Source organism: Rhodnius prolixus, unplaced genomic scaffold (assembly GCF_049639745.1).
Source record: "Rhodnius prolixus isolate KJV_2025 unplaced genomic scaffold, Rpr scaffold_2, whole genome shotgun sequence".
Classification (NCBI taxonomy): Eukaryota; Metazoa; Arthropoda; class Insecta; order Hemiptera; family Reduviidae; genus Rhodnius; species Rhodnius prolixus.
Genome location: NW_027411592.1, coordinates 6,379,368 through 6,395,880, shown reverse-complemented (window position 1 = coordinate 6,395,880; position 16,513 = coordinate 6,379,368). Strand labels below are relative to the sequence as shown.

Genomic DNA, 16,513 nt, shown 5'->3' with positions numbered 1-16,513 from the left:
TTGAAAGTAACTTAATTAAGTGAAGTAATGGCTATTTTGTCGAGCGGCTTTACATCGAAGAACCAAATTAAGTTTCGTTGAAAGGCGTCTAGTAAATGTACTTTAATAAAAAATTTAAATGAAAGTGAACTTTATAAAAGTCCATCCGCCCATAAGTATGACCTACGAAGGCTCGTGCACAGTCTCCTGCATGTGAACAATGCTCCACTAATTTGGTGTCTATAGATTATTATAACGCGAGAGTGTCTGATCTTCAGAAAGATCAGTAACTTGAACATACCAAATAATTTATGTTTCCGGCAAAATTATCTTTTTTAATCATTTAAACTGTGTTTTAATTTTTTTTTTAAATCTCACTTTTTGAATGTAAGAAGAAGCGCCTAAGAAAATTATTGGTTCTTTTACAATTGACATTATATTGAATTATTTTCCACTAAAACTTTTAAAGGGCTAAACCCGTTCAATACACCAACCTTGGGTCACGTAATGGGATAAGTTTTTTATTTTTACAGCACTAAAAATTGCTGGTTACTAGTCGAGGTAGCCTGTAGCCGTTGCATAATTATGTTAGTTTTTCATTTTTATAATTGTTACATATTTTTATAAAGTAACTTGTAGCTTTAGAATGGTTTGCGTGCATGTAGGTAGTCCGCTGTAATAATTTTGACGTCTGTCTGGCGCTAACAATTTACCCACTTTGGACTTTAACTCGTCAGAGTTTGAACTGATTGAAATAACCGACGTGCTCTTCCCCCCTAATCAAGAGAACTTTTTTAATGACAGCCTTAATCATCAAAGTTATCAGTTCTTTGTGATTCACTGCTAGTAAACTATGCGAGCTCAATATTTTCGAATAATATACATTTAAACCCAAGAAAGGACCGTTGCAGATTAAAAGATTAACAAATAATGTATCTATCCCATGACTAGGTTGTAGCGGCTGGACTGGGGAATCCATTCACTCGGACCCAGTGGTGGAAACCCAGTCGGCAAACAGCAGAGTATTAGCGAGAGATTATCTGCCTGTGTCAGCACAGTAATTCGTAGTTAAGGTATTCAGAATATTTATGGTGAGAGCGATATTTAGGAAATTAAAAAACAATTAATAAACTTTCTCTTAAGAGAAATGTGATTGTGCACACTTTGTGCATCGCAACGGCCCCCACTACCGAAAAAGCGAAGATTGCAAATTCAGTTCTTACCTAATAAAGCGATTAATTTGGGTGAAGTATTAAGGTCATTTTTTTTGCGTATCTTTTATAGATAAGACCGAACTGCATTTTCAGGCTTTTCCAGAAGGAGAATTCAAATTAGAAAGTCACGCTGTTGCAGAAGACATTAAACAGATTTTTGTTGCTTTGTACTTGGAATTAGCGGTCAATTTTTAGGTGCAGTTAGGTGCAGCTAAAGAACAAAGATTCCCATGCACTCCTGGCAATAAAATGCTTGGTGTTTCTAGAATGTTTGGCTATACGTAGGTTTCAACCAAGGACCTTTGCGATTTGAATTCTCTCCTTTGCTTTAACCATTATGCTAATCCACCCGATTTCCCCTAAATCTTTTCAATCTGTTTAGTCGATAACGAACAAATCAGAAGAGTTGACAAAGTGATATTGTCAATTAACTTCTCAAAACTAAATAAATCTATTCCATTCAAATCAATAATTTACTTTAATAATCGATGTATAAATTAATCGAGACTAGAGGTCAGTGTGATAGTTAATAACCAATAATAACTTTAGATTTTAAAGGGATTATCCTGGCAGAACAGGTAAGTGAGTTAATAAATCTAACTAATTGGCCACCCAGTTACCTGAGCGTACATATGTATTAGTGACTAGGTGCGCCCGTAAGTGGATGGAACAAAACATTCGGGTTAATTTTGATGATAAACGACCCTGAAAGTATAGTTCTCTAAACAATCCATCTAACTCCTCAACTTCACAACCCTTGCTGTCTTTGTTAACATCCTTTTGCTTCTTCATATATTTCATTTATTATAGCTTCTTCGCTTCTTCAATGACTCTCATAATTACGCTTTGTTTTGTAACATTATTTGTTATTGTCAACATTCGTGCAGCCACGCATTAATGTTAACATTGCGGACCACGGAAAGTAACGAATACTTAAAGAAAAGAAGGAGAATTAATATTAAATTACTCTGCTGTGTAGAAGCGACAGAGCACTTAGTAATTCAATGAGAAGGAAAGTTCGGTACCGATTATTAAAAATAAAAGATCGGGTATGCGTACACTGCGTAACTATTTCAACCTTATAGTTGGATTCGCCAAAAAGGTAGTTCCATTATAATAAAGGGAATTTTGGTGTCTTTCCAGATCTTCTTCTGCAAAGCAAACAACTTGAGACAGTTTACTTGCTAATTTATGGAAAGGTTTCCGCAGGCTTAGAAGAGTAGCAGCATCACTCCCGGTAAAATGACTGCTTGCTCTTTCCTTAGTAGAAGAACACTTTTTTTCTGGTATTGTGCTAATTTAATACTAAATGAACGTCTCTTTTCAACATTCCTTACTGTTTACCTTTTCATTTATATTAAATGTTGCCCAATTATACAGTTCAGATTTGCATTGTGCTTCAGTTTTTTTGTGAACCATTGCTTAGAACCAGTACTTTTATGTGAATGTTTAATAAAAAGTGTAAAAACAGATGACGTTGTAACACATTTTGTTCACTCTCAAGGCAGCCTCTTCATTGCTCATACTTTCGATTTTTCTGACCAGCCAACTCGGCCACTCATCAGTAGAACAAATACACTTCAATTCAAAGCATTCTATCAATGCATCTTTTAGAGGAAATCTTGAGCTAAAAGACTAATTCAAGTTTGAACACCCAAACTGATACAGCAAAAAAAATCCCATTAAGTCCCACATCCTTGAATACTGTATAGCTGGATTTTTCCAATTTGAAACCATGCCTTCTTCATGCTCACTAACAGTGATTTTCAATTTTAGTGGACTTCTGAAGCTTATACTTCTTGGCCTGACACTTTGGGCGCAGCTTTTGATGGTGATGTATCGTAGTTGGTGTAAGCACAATAATATGCAACAGTTCCAGTGTAATTAAAACGAATAGGAAAGGTTATAAACAAACAAATGCAGCAAAAGTTTTAATGCAAGTATTCTGAAAAGAGAACGTAATTCACCCTACCAATTCTACTGACTAAAAATGCCGAACATTCTAAAATCAGTGGGCATTGTTTCTGAATGAATAGAATGGATGGATGCAGAGCGGGATACAATGTTGGCATGATGCAGATAAGGACCTACTTGGTTGGTTAGTGCCGGGTTTGTTATGTTCTGTTCTGGATTGCCAACACGAATTTTCAAAATTGTTTGAAAGAAAATTTGTAAAACCATTTTTTTTTAAGGCTTAAATTTACTTTTTATCATCCTTACTCCTAGCAAGACAAATTACTACGATGATAAGAGGTAAATAGTGAAGTTTTAGTGTATAAACGAGGACACGAGTAACCGCCAATCCATTGAATATCTTACACTGTTATTGTAGTTAAAATTAACCAGAAGTGTAATAAGGGTTATTCGAAAACCTCTATATCTCTAGAGAAGATTTTAGATTAGTGCGTCTAAGAAAGTAAACCAGACTTTAAGCTTCACTTTAAAGGGTTATAAATGTTTACCTTATCTGTTAGGAAGTGAAGTATTGCGGTCATTTCTAATGTTCGATAAAGAGTTTTCAAAGAAAACGTTTAAAAGTTTCCTGAATTCGAAAAAAATGATTTCTAGAAAATAATTCGTTATAGTTTATGTGTCTATGTGTATACTTTCGCTTAAAAAAGAATAAATTTTAACAAATCCAAATTGATAGTTCATCAGGTATTTCATGAGATTTGACATTAACTCAGCAATGAAAATCCTTCAACACTACACAATTTTGTTTTCTCATATTTTTTGAACTTTTCTTGAAAATAATGTAACCTTTTTTTTAACTTGGCTTTCTCATGGTGCTCCTACAAATTATTTGAAACATTCTTTCAGCAATATTCTGCGAGAGGGATTGGTCTCCACTATTTTAGAGTAAGGTATGGTTGTATCAATTAAAATACAAGAAAGGAATAAATGCTCAAATTATGAGTTCGAAGAAAAATTCCAAACTGGAATTACTTATTAACTGAACATTACACTTTTCTTACCATTTGTTCGAATTTAATTTTATAAGAATTTAGATTGTTTGAGAGCCTAGTTTGTCCTAATTACTGTCCTGAGCCGGTTGTGTTATCTTCATATGGCAATGATTAGGTTGTATCAAGTGTAACCTCAAGGAAATGGAATCTGCAGCAAAATTAGTTACAATAATAATTAACTACATTTTATGGGCACATTTCTCGAAATGGGTCACAAATTTAACACTTTTCGGTTAGATTGCAACGTCATCTTTACAAGCGTATTAATAAATGGCTGGATACATTAGACAAATGTACTATAGAGTGTAATTTCATTCAAGGTTATTGCGTTCATTACAGCTGAAAAAATAAAACAATAATGTTCTAAACAATATGATTTTTCTTTACTGAAGAAAAGTGAAGAGATTATTTTTCAAATATTGATAATAAACTGGGAAAACGAGAAAATTAAAATTATTTACTCGCGGTTAAAAAAGAGGTAGAAAGCTTCCGGTGTTTTACTAAGCTATATTCCCATTTCCGGCCAGTTATCTAATAGCAATACATGTGCCCTTGGCCTCGGCAAAGCGCTAGAATGTTGATTGGACAGTAGCGCACCAGACTTCCTACTGCACGCTCTTTATTTTAATTTTTAATATGCCAGTTGTATTTTTTATTGTGCAGATTCCATTCTTTAAAAATGTACTCGTGTGAGGATGAAAAAGAAAATACTTTATTACTTTAATTTTCTATTTGCAAACAGAGTTTCGAGATTGCGCCAGATGTTCACAGTTAACATTTCAATAGAATTATCCCACTTGTTCTTTTAAGAAATTCTACGTTGCTGAGAGAAGTTTATTTCAGAAAATTAAAAAAAAGCTACGTGAAGCGTGGAACTGCATCGATTCCCCTCTAAGTCCGATATAAGCATATTCAGAATGTTTTTCTTAATTCTAAGCTTTTGCCCCACCAGCCCTAAAATAATTTTTAGTGGAAAAAGTGTCTCAAACCGTTTAAGGAAAATGGATAAAGGTTACGGAGAAATCCAAAAACTTGTGTGAACACGCAGTTCCCATTAGTTTTATTTTTTCAAATTAACATACTTTTATTTAGCATAATTTTTAACATCCCTTGCCCAAGTTGAAAAGGTTGGATCGATACTAAAAACTGTATTCTGCGAAGTGCACTCTGTCAATATTCGCTTCCAATTCGGAATTTTAGTTTGTATTTTATTACTATTTGAGTTATAAAATAGGCGAGGTTAATAACAGGTTAATTTTCTTAAAATTATTACTTATTGATAGAAAAACCCCAACTCTTCCCCGGAACTGTCTTAAAATTGATATTCCTCAGAAAATGTTTAATATACAAATTATATACATATGATTACACAAATTAAAAAAAGAAAAGAAAAAAACATTTTTAAGACCAAATAGGTCGTTTTGGCCAAAAACTAGTCGAAATATCGTAACTTTTGAACGCTTCCCTATTTTTCGATTTAGAGTAACGCTAGTCATGCACAGAAATACAGAGGACCTCAAAATCAAATATTTCCGGGGGGAAATTGAAGCTGATATTTTGCTAGATTGTCATACTTTCTGTGAGGTGAAGTAAAAAAATAATGATTAGGTAAAATTATTCTCGATGGGTTTAGAATAGTGAACAATTGGAAGTCCCGCTTCCCGCTTCCGTCCTGAACTTCATGTAGCGAATTGTTAAAATGTTAGAATAAACTTGCTTTTAATAATCAAAATGTTTAACAAAACAATTTACTGTTAGTTTCGAATCATTCGGGTTATATTGCGCGGATACATTGTAGTACTTATTAAATTAGATATTTAAAAATAAAGAAATAAAAGGATTCTTTGCTTTAAAAAAATAAAAAAAACAAAATATGTAATTTAATTGTTTAAAAAAAGGGAAAATGAAGTAAAATAAATTGAATGATAGAGTACGCTAAACAGGTATCCTTCACCACAGCTGATCCCATCAGCTGTTATGTTACATTTAACCTTATCTTGACTGCGAGATAAGGGCGTGTGCGTTTATTGCTGTTTGGCTGGCCTGTTTACTGTTTTGGTTTCTGTTTTTTATTATTATTATTTTTAGCTCTTTTATTTCATTCAACGCATTGTTTTTTGGTTCGAAGAAGTGAAAAAAAAAAATTGAAAAAATGTCCATGATAAATACTAGACTAAATTATTAGTGCGTTTGGACAAGTGTTTGCTATAGGCCACATTAATCTAGCGCCCTTGAAGCTATCTTCATGTTAAACTGGAAGAGGTTCTTTTTTGGCTATTAAAGTGTGTAATGTACTGCATATTTGTATTCATCTAACGTGTAACCATATTTTGAAGACAACAGCTTGTTTGTTTTTTGCAAAAATAGATGTTTAAAGGGATAATTTGAGGGCAAGCGTATATTGTAATACAAATTAAATGGCTTGAGGATTTTTTTTTTTTTTAATTTAAATTGTGATTTTAATTTTTGCTGAGTTCTTTTAAAACGAAACATTTGTTAATTCTAACTCGGATTATGTTTTGCGTTATAGTAATTTATTTTTCTAAATTAACTGTATCCATCCTCTTGTGGATGAAGAGATAAGGATAAAACGTGTTTAATAAAAAAAAAATTACGCACCATTAAGTGCAGGGTTATTGTGCAAAGTGTATAAATACACGAGCCCTTTTTACGTAGAGATCGATGTAACCGAGTATACATCATAGCACACTTATGTCTGGCCTGGCTTAGTGGCTGGTCACATTAAAATGCACATTATTACTTCATTAAAAAAAAAAAAATTATATAAATTAAATACTGAAATGATATATCAGGTCATATTAAAATTAATTTGATTTAACGGTCAACAAATCATAATTGGTTGATTTTTTCTTTGGAGATAATTTTATTTAGCATCTTCTCCCAAAGGAAAATAGTAAATAAAATGAAATGGGAGTTGGAAAACTAATAATTTAATTACTATTTTAAAATAAATAACATATAATTTATTTATATTAATTTTTTTTTTTTGAAAAAATTTTGATTCCTTGTCTTTAAGATTATTTCTCATTTACTGTTGACTCACTTGGACTCGCGGCCAATTGTGCTGCGACAACCAAGCCCGGCAAACGAACGACCAAAACTGATATCGAAGCTGAACTACACGACCACACACTAACACTCGCCAAACGCACACCGGGCACTGACAGGGTGGACAGCGTGTCTAGAGTGCGGACTCGCCTGCAGTGCCCCTAGTGGAGCGCGCCCAACCTAATATCCAATATCTTTATTTTCAAACCACTACCATTTCATTTATATTGTATTTATTTATCATTTTTATATTTCATGGTTTTATTTTTACATGTTTCTCATTGTTGAACTAAATTTTATGTTCTTTTAACAGTAATAAAAAGAAAAGTAAAACATAGTTTACATCGGAAGCTACCTCCATGCTCTCTGTTTCTGCAAAAATCTGCAGCTGGTTTCAACACCAAAACGTTGACTTAAGGATGCTTAAAAAACGTAAATTTGGGTCCTCAGTTAATAAATGTTTGCATTTATACATTTTCTACATAGAGCCCAGGCAATCATCTGAAGCAATTTCGGTTATTATTCCAAGAGATAGATTATGCCTAAGTGCTTTTACTTATTGCAATACTAAATATGTAAGAAAAAGAAAAATTAGAACTTAGAAACCATTTTAAAGAAATATTTATCATTTAAATTATAACATTATCGACATTATTCTCTATATCGTCGTGAGTGCGCCGTGCTTACTCCAATGACGTTAAAATTTCCTTCAGTAGTACGGGCTACAATCGTCGCTTGAGCTTTGTGGACTCGTAGTCGCTTAGTGGATGTGGGCTCTCTTAGTAAGAGGGGTTTTGCCACTCGATTCTTCGTTAATGAATTGAGAATAACCATACTTTCAGCTTAGTGAGCCTTCACAAAGTGTGACAAACTAGATTTCCATACAATGTATCCTTCATCCGTGATTGTATTAGCGTTTATGCTAGATTCAAGTAGAATGCTAGTCTAACTGCATTATTACTTGTACCATTGGCAACTTGTTCCCAGGTAACGTAGTTTTCGGTGGTATAGAGAGAGAAGTGTCATGCTCATAACAAACCTATCATTAGTGTTTGAAACATTTTAAACATGCGGTTCCATTGGTTTAATTCTGAAACCGAATTTCCAATGGTCCGCTTGCCATTGGCGTGCAGAATACCTCAGGCACTTTCTGAACTCCTATCGTAAATTAATTACATAATGACTGGACAATCACCAAAATAATGAAACTTCATCAATGAAGTAAATATTGCAGTAATTAAGTCATGTGAGTGTCCAAGCAGATTTTAGTTGATTCTAAATGGACCGACCGCTTGCCAATGCCAATAGAATAGTTTGACAGTAAACCTCCTACGAAACAAATATGGCAGAAGTTCCTGATAACTTTAAGTTCTATAGTTTCGGGTTCTATACTAACCTTTGAAAGGTACATGTTCTCCTATAATCCATACCTAATTTCTTCCATCTGCACAATACATATTTAAAGTTGATCAAGTTCGTACAACTTTTAAGAAGTGAGTGGGTAGGTTTTTATTTATTATTTATTAACTTGCATAAGTTGTTTCAACTTCGTGCAAGTTGTAGGTATGTCCACAACTCAATTTTTCTAAATAATACTTTGACTTTTTTTTAAAAAAAAAAACCCTAAAATTTCAATTATAGATAGCCTCTTTTTTAAGAACATTTTCGAACGTTTTTCTGCTTATGTATGTTTTTTTCAGTCTGTTTTCTTTTTTAATTTAGAAAAATAAAAATCTTGTAAAAACAAACAAATAAAGAAACATTATTGTGTCTCTGCCTTAATTATGTTTTTAAGATTAGATAATTTAGATAAATTACCCTACGTAAAGAGCAGTCGTAAAAATGTATATTTGACTTTATTTTGGTTTGTTTTATTTAAATGACAGCCTTAAAAAGCGAAAAAAGGATAGATTTATAATTTTTTGTTAATCATAATCTTTCAAAAGGTATTTCACCTAAAATTGTTATTGATACTTTTATTTTTTATATTTTTTGAGTAAAACATTTTCATGAGAAGAGTACCAAATTCTTAGATACCAAAATATTATATGGCATTTGACTAGTATCGGCTACAAGTTTGTTCAGAATCCCAAAGCTTGTTCTATAGCTTAATTTAATTCGAGAAATTCTAGAATGGAAACTTGACTTAGATCAGGTGAACTTAATAGATTAAGGTTATGAAAATTAGTGCTTCAAAATTATGGCGAATCTTTTCTATTATAACACCTCATGATGCCTCACCCAAATTAGGAGGTTAGGAGTGTTGAATAAAGTGCACCTAGCCGTTCAACATTGTTAGCTACCCAAGAAGCTCTCTTAGAAAATCTCAAGGATTGGGGAGATCGAGATGGGTCACCGTGCTCTGGTGCCACTCCCTCAGTATCTCGTAGGCCCTCTCTCCCACAACCCGGCTTATTATTTCTGAACACGTTCAATATACACCGCCTGAACTCCTGAACTCTAAGGAAAGAGGAGAGCAGAGTACTCCTTTGTGGCCAAACTACATCCCCTTCCAAGAATTGATACATCCACAGCTGCAAGGCTTGCTGGAAAGACCACTATCCTCCCCAGCCAGCTATAATCCTCGAAACTGCTGAGTTCATCAGTCTCCAGTAAACTTTGGAGGGTTCAAGGCTTATTAAATTTCATAACTTCAAGAGATTTCGCTTTTGAAAAAATAAAAGATCGTTTGTTTTCTCATGTCTCTAAAGCTTTAGTTGACCTATAATAGCTAGAATAAAATGATCTGCTCACCTCAGTGAGGTAAGCAGTCTCATACCTGCTTAGAATCGACTTGATTGGCAGTCTGCTGCAACCTGCCTCGGAGAAGGTAACATTTCTCTGATGTAAAAGCTAACTAATTAAACTAATTTATTTTTAGGCCAGATGAAAGTTATTTATATTTTTTATGTAAATCCTTCTTTTCTAGTCTCAATAATTTATATTTTGTTATTAAGTACATTCTTTTCTGTTCTAACTTTTCGGCTTATATTTAAACCATATTATTCTTAAGTTCTTTCGTACTCCAGTATAAATATTTATATATACAAACATTTTTTTGTTTTGTTTTGTTTATAAGTAGGATAGAAAAACTTTTTAGCTCTAGTTCATTTTTTGTTTTTAATTAAAATAATGGATATGGTAAAAAAAAGATTAATAACAACCTTTCGCAATAATCACTTCTGTGTTATTAATTTGAGAACGTTGGCAGTGTCAGATTGACAGTTTTAGTTAGCAGGTATACCCGCAATCACCCAAGATCTGAAGGCTAGCCGTATACTTTCCCTTTCAAGTATTAATATAGCAACTTATTTTAAACTGATATTCAGCTCTCATTTATTCTTATATTGTTTTTTAGTCTTTCTATTCAGCCTATTTTGAACTTTTCTTTAAATAATGTCTCTGAAATAGGTTTGTAAAATAGGTATTTTTTACTTATTTTCAATCGACAACTGAAAGCAAAATTTTTTCTTTTTACTAACAATGAGTGATTGTATTTTTAGATCCAACAGATCTTTTAGGTTACTCTTCTCATCGAACATCGGGCGTGGAAAACTGCACATCCTTCTGGCCTAGGCTGGATTTCGAGAGTTTTTTTTAGTAAGAATAGAGATCGCAAGGATCAGTGATTTTATCCTTGTAAAACTGAATGCGTAGAAAGAGTATTCTGGAACTTGCAGGGAACCATTAAAGGTGTTTAAAATCTTAGGACCAGTTTTCATCCATAATGGCAGTCAGGATGTTTGGGGGAGGTTCGCAGTCAATAATAAATGCCAATGGAGGCTTTACCAGTTCTTGGTACATGTTAGTCCCAGGTGGTAAGAAGGTTCGAGTTAAATTTCGACCAATTACGATAATTTGTTTGGATGAGAAGTTATGCAGATGCAGAAAATAGAAATGCAAGGGTGCAAGTAAAGACTTAAAAAATTTATACTTTATTAGAATGATCGGAAAAAATTAGAAGGTCTAAAAGAACTTTACATGGGGCATCCTGGAAGAAATAAGCTATTGACAAGCCTTGATTAAAATATCTGCAGTATAATACGGAAGATTTGGAATCTCTTCGTTCACGGGCCATTATAGGCTAAGATTAGTAGAACTGGAGGGCAGAAGAATCAATGCCTCGACAAAATAGATCAAGGGATCATTAACCATACAGATTACTTGCATAATACCTATCGCTGGGCCACGCTAAAAGTTTATGTTTGCTGCTTTAAAATGTTAATAGCTAACTCCTAAAGATCTCATGTTGCAGGTTTTACTGTGATATTTAATTAAAGCTAGTTCTTTCTCCCATCAGGTAAGTGGGAAAGGAGTACAGAACTTTGTTCAACTGACTTAAGAATATTACTGCAGGCTAGTTCATAGAATCGATCCGTTTCTTCTTGAATTCTATTAGGACAATTGGAAATGTTCTCGGCCTTGTTCCAGAGATGACGATGCTTTCAATTAAATTATGTTTTGTTGTGTTATAACATGTTTCGCTATGTACCTACGTCAAGTGTCAGCTAGATCTGTGGAATAATTTTCTTTACGCGGCTTTTTAAAGTAGTCATATGTGTAATTCATTGAAAAGGAGGTTTTGTAATATTAAGTATTATTGAATAAAATTCTTTATGTTGTATTATCATAAACATAAATTAAACCAAAGTTAGAGAAGGTATCATCAGTGAAGAAATGTTGAATGGTCGTATTTTTTTGAAGACGGATAAAAACATCGAGTCGGGTAAATGGCGATTCAAGGTGTTCAAGATAGCTGAACATTATACATATCAGAAATTGATTTTGGTAGATTGTCAATCAACAATTAAATACGAGAAGTAAGTGATTATCAAGTGAATAAAGAAAAAACAAATTTTGCGCCGATTTGTTGCTGTGTACGTGACGTGGGCCCACCAGCCAAGCCAGCAATCGAAACTTTGAAGTGAAATCTCGAAACCTCTCTGTCGGAAGTAGCAATAGTATCAATGCGAATTATGGAATTTGAGCTTTCTGCTATATTGTGTCCTTACAGATAAAATAACCACAGACATGCACCGAAATTAATAGTCATGAACAGAAAATATATTTCCGATGAGAACTCGTTTTCTAAATTAGAAATCCTTTTATTGTGTGGAGTAAATGTAAAAAATTAGGCAAATGATAGAGTTCTTTTCGAAACTAAGAATTATGTGAAGAAAGCATTGTTGCCGGCCGATTGGTCAATTCACACAATTTATATCAATAAGGTTTCATGAGTAGACCTCATATTAAACCCTATTTGTAGGCCAGCTGAAGATAGGAGACCCTTCGAGCATAGTCTACAAGGTTTTATGAGTGTGAATTTACATACGTATGGCTGTAGGGAGCTATAATAAGCAAGTATTTTTGTTGTAACATCATGGTCATGCACGAGTGAAGATGTATTAAATCCCCGCCGGAGAGCTCTTTTCCCGTACACATACTTAAAAAAACTTCCAGCACAGTGTATTGGTGGTCTACAGTTACTAGCACGCTTTAGTGGAAAAGGGGCTATCGACCTGTGACGTCAGACGTGGTGACGTCATTCGCCGAGATCCTGAATACGGCGCTCTTATAGAATACAAGCAACAAAGTGAGCTTGTATTAGTCCACTTAAAAATGTTTATTAGCGATATTTTACTTAATTAATCATCATTTAACATCCGGAGCCGATCATTTAACGAAATTGCCAATTAGTTACTCTTAGCTGTAGGAAGAAACTGCTCTAATTGGGAGCAATCTCTACTTTATTACAGGAAATATAACGTTTGGGGTTCCCTGGGTACGAAAGAGTGATTTTTATAAATGAGTGTGTATGCACCAAATCGCAGAAAGTTTGTACTAGACGCCATATAACACTAAGGTTTAACTCAAAATAGCTCACATAGGTAATGCAGATCTGCAACTTTTATTTCAAATATGAATTTTTTCAGTAAAATTCTTTTAATAAATTATCTTCTACAGGAATATGTATTATACGGTCTTGTCACTCAATTACGGTTGCAATGGCTGTAATATTAATATAACAGCGCGAAATGTGGAACCAGAATTCTCTGTTAAAAGATTTAGGACTTTTCAGACACTTGGTAGGCTCCCTCTGAATTAGGACGTAAAGAATGTTAAACCCGCTATTTGGTTTGAAAATGTTTTCAGAGAAAAGAGATTTCAGAGGAGCAGTGACTTCATTATTTCTGCAATACAATCTTTGTAATAATATGTGTATAATATTGAAGCCCATTTTTTAATATAAATTTAATTTCTTGCGTAAACTCTGATAGATATTTTACTTAAAAAAACAATAAATACATAAAAACATTTCAAATCATAGTCAATTTGAAAAAAGAAGTGAGCGAGAATTTGAAGGACATAGTAGTGCATTATTGGCTGTCCCAGATGGCCTATTGTAAACCTACTCTATTGTAAACAGCTGAAAGGTGTGTAAGCAACTTTGACTAAGAAACATCTCGCTTTAGATTGTACAAAACGGGCGGCTCCACCAAAAAAGGGGAAGGAACGCAGGCAACCCTGATGCCCATTGTTCCCCGCCCACCCCTCATCTCATGAGAGATACCGGGGTTTAAAAACAAATCCGGCTAAAAATTACCAGATGCTAATATAATAACCTAACAAAGTAGCAACAGGACACTAGGGAGCTTGACGACTCAATCGCCCAGTGCACTGAATAAACCTAGAAAGTTCATTAAGATTACCAGATGCTACAATCTCCGGTAGGGAGACATTTGACCTTCCGAAGACGAGAAATCTAGTTTTAGAATAAACTGGGCACACCTCAACAAAGTGCCTCACAGTTTCATCGGACTCACCACAGCCAGCACAATTTGGCGACTGGATTAGGCCACATTTAAAAAGATGATATGCTAAATTTGCATGTCCACTCAACACCTGAACCAACTGGCGGATCCGGGACCTGCTAAAACCAACCATATCCGTTCTTGACAGGCCAAGGATTTCCTTAGCCTGGCGGCAGTCAGTTCGGGATCTCCACCGTTTCCGATGATCTTTCGAAATCCACTGTTCCACCTCTGTTCTACAACGTCGATAGGATACAGGGGTAATGGGCTGAGGAGTCATTGTTATCAACGCAGCTCCTTCCTTTGCTGTTTCATCAGCAAGTTCGTTACCCGGAATCCCAGAATGACCAGGAGACCAAGCAACCGAAACAGTATTCAAAGCTCCTAACAAATTGAGAGCAGCATGACAAGAATTGACCGAAATTTGGTTCCTACTAGGAGAGGCCAGAGCTTTAATTGCAGCCTGGCTATCCGTGAAGAACCTAACATCAGTGTCGGCAAATCCCTTCCAGCGGAGTAAAGTAGCCGCCATCTCAATGGCTCGCTTTAGTGAATCGGTAACTCGAATTGGATGAACCACCAATGTCCCAGCAGAAAATTTAAACATTTGTCTCGTAGTTGAGCCGCCATTCTACATACACTGACTCCACCTGGCAGCATCAGTTAGAGCGCATTCCCTTCGACGCACACTATTCAACAATTTAGACCATTATACTGTGCGAGGGTTTCTTAGGAAGATAATGTTCTGTCACCAAAGCTATAAATTCCATAATTAGGCCACAAGCAACAAAATCTTATACTATCCCAGAAACCTACTCAGTTCATCTACATATCTGAGTTTGATTCAACTTTAGGTAGCTGTTTCAAGTTTTAGTCGGACGACTAGAAGATAGGAAGAAGGCTTCTATGAAACAAAGAAAGCTCATTTAGATAAATAGTGAACCGTCCTTTTACCCCAGTTACCATTTTGAATCCATTTGCAAATGAATAGTTATAATTTTTAGTTTAACCGAACTTCCTAGAAAATTCAGTTATTAGAATTTCACGCTGATTGCAAAAAGGATACTAATTGCATTCCCTATCAACAACTTAAGTAGTATTAAGTTCAGTTACTATAAAATTTGTGATTAGAATTTTAATAATTGTAGAGAGTAAGTCGTGTACTTCGTACCAGTAATTTATTTTATAAAGTACGTACTTTACAAGGCATTTACTTGTTTCTTTCTTTTATAAGTAAGATATTAATATTAGTAATAAACCCTCTGTTAAATTGTTCCATTCGCTGGCGCCGGAATAAATGTTCTGCATAATCAGAATTTAGTGCTAATTTGACCAACATTGTCCTATGTTTTTTAAAATATTTAATTGCTCCTAACATTTATACCCCACATATTATTTGATAAAGTTAGTGGCAATGTAGAGGCTACACAGAGGTGACCGTTCATAGAAAAGGTCACAGGATGACCTTAACACTCCGGTAATAATGGATCCTTATGGGGTTCCAGTCCTATTCTACCGCTTTAAAGATTCTGCAAGAGAAAAATAAAAGTAAAATTGAAAATAAATTGTTGCATTCGTGAGTATCTAATAGAAAAATCGCTCAAAAACATAATTTTCAAGAAAATTAAAAAAATAGTTGTTAAAATAGTTGAAATTAAAAAAAATCTCTTGGAATTTAGAATTTTTAATAAAAAGATATTTGACCTCAATATTATAGAATTATGTTACAACAATAAAAATGCACTGAGCGGTAGCCGAGCGGTTTAAAACGCGACGCGCTAAGCTAAGATGTTCTTGAGATACTGGGTTTGATTCGCCAAGTCTCCAAGTCAAGGCATTCGCTTTTATCTAATGGTTAATCCAAGAATTTAGTTAAGTATGTTGGCTAGTAGTCGTGACGACATCCATGACAACCAATGTTGCCGTAGTTGGACGTGAAGTCCGCCTGAAAAAATTACTTTACTTTGCTATTTTTTAAAACTTCTCTATCGAAGGACAGTGGTGGCACAGCTCTCCCAGAACCTCTCTGGCATCAAATACGAGTACTTCCTGAGCAACCCAAAGTGATAGGGATAGCCCTAACTCATATTATGTCCAACTTCAAAAATGTGATAACCTACAATATTTCATAAAATTCAAAGTTACTTCTTTTTTTAAGTCGCATTTTCGACGAACATGATATTCTTTCAGTTAGGAATTTTTCATACTCTATTATAATTCAAGAACTGCACCATAGACTAGAGTGGATTAGCTTAACTTCACCCTTCCTTTGAACCTCGATTTAAATTTCTAGAAACAGATTTAAATGAAGGCGGTAGAACTATTTGTAAGCAACACTTTTTCGAATTCTGTGGGCCTCAAAACTTGTGTTTCTCAAGAAAACTCTGAAACACAAATATAAAATTTAATTAACAGCGATGAGCGGGTGACAGTAAAAATTTGGGGTGCAATCCTCATTCGACTCCCTTAAGGA

General features: G+C 34.4%; 1 protein-coding gene across 5 annotated transcripts in view; it reads right to left on the bottom strand.

The window, feature by feature from the left end:
* The window catches only part of dnc (phosphodiesterase dunce), a 423,485-nt gene that overhangs the window by 292,490 nt on the left and 114,482 nt on the right, over positions 1–16,513 (bottom strand). Inside the window, exon 1 of one of the 5 annotated variants that reach the window (XM_074117433.1) lies at positions 7,224–7,376. The exons of 2 other annotated variants lie outside the window; for them this stretch is intronic. The gene's annotated coding sequence lies outside the window, so the exon portion shown is untranslated. Of the gene's footprint in view, positions 1–7,223; positions 7,377–16,513 lie in introns of those variants that run through there. 2 more of the 5 variants (XM_074117434.1, XM_074117435.1) reach the window with 2 other exon arrangements.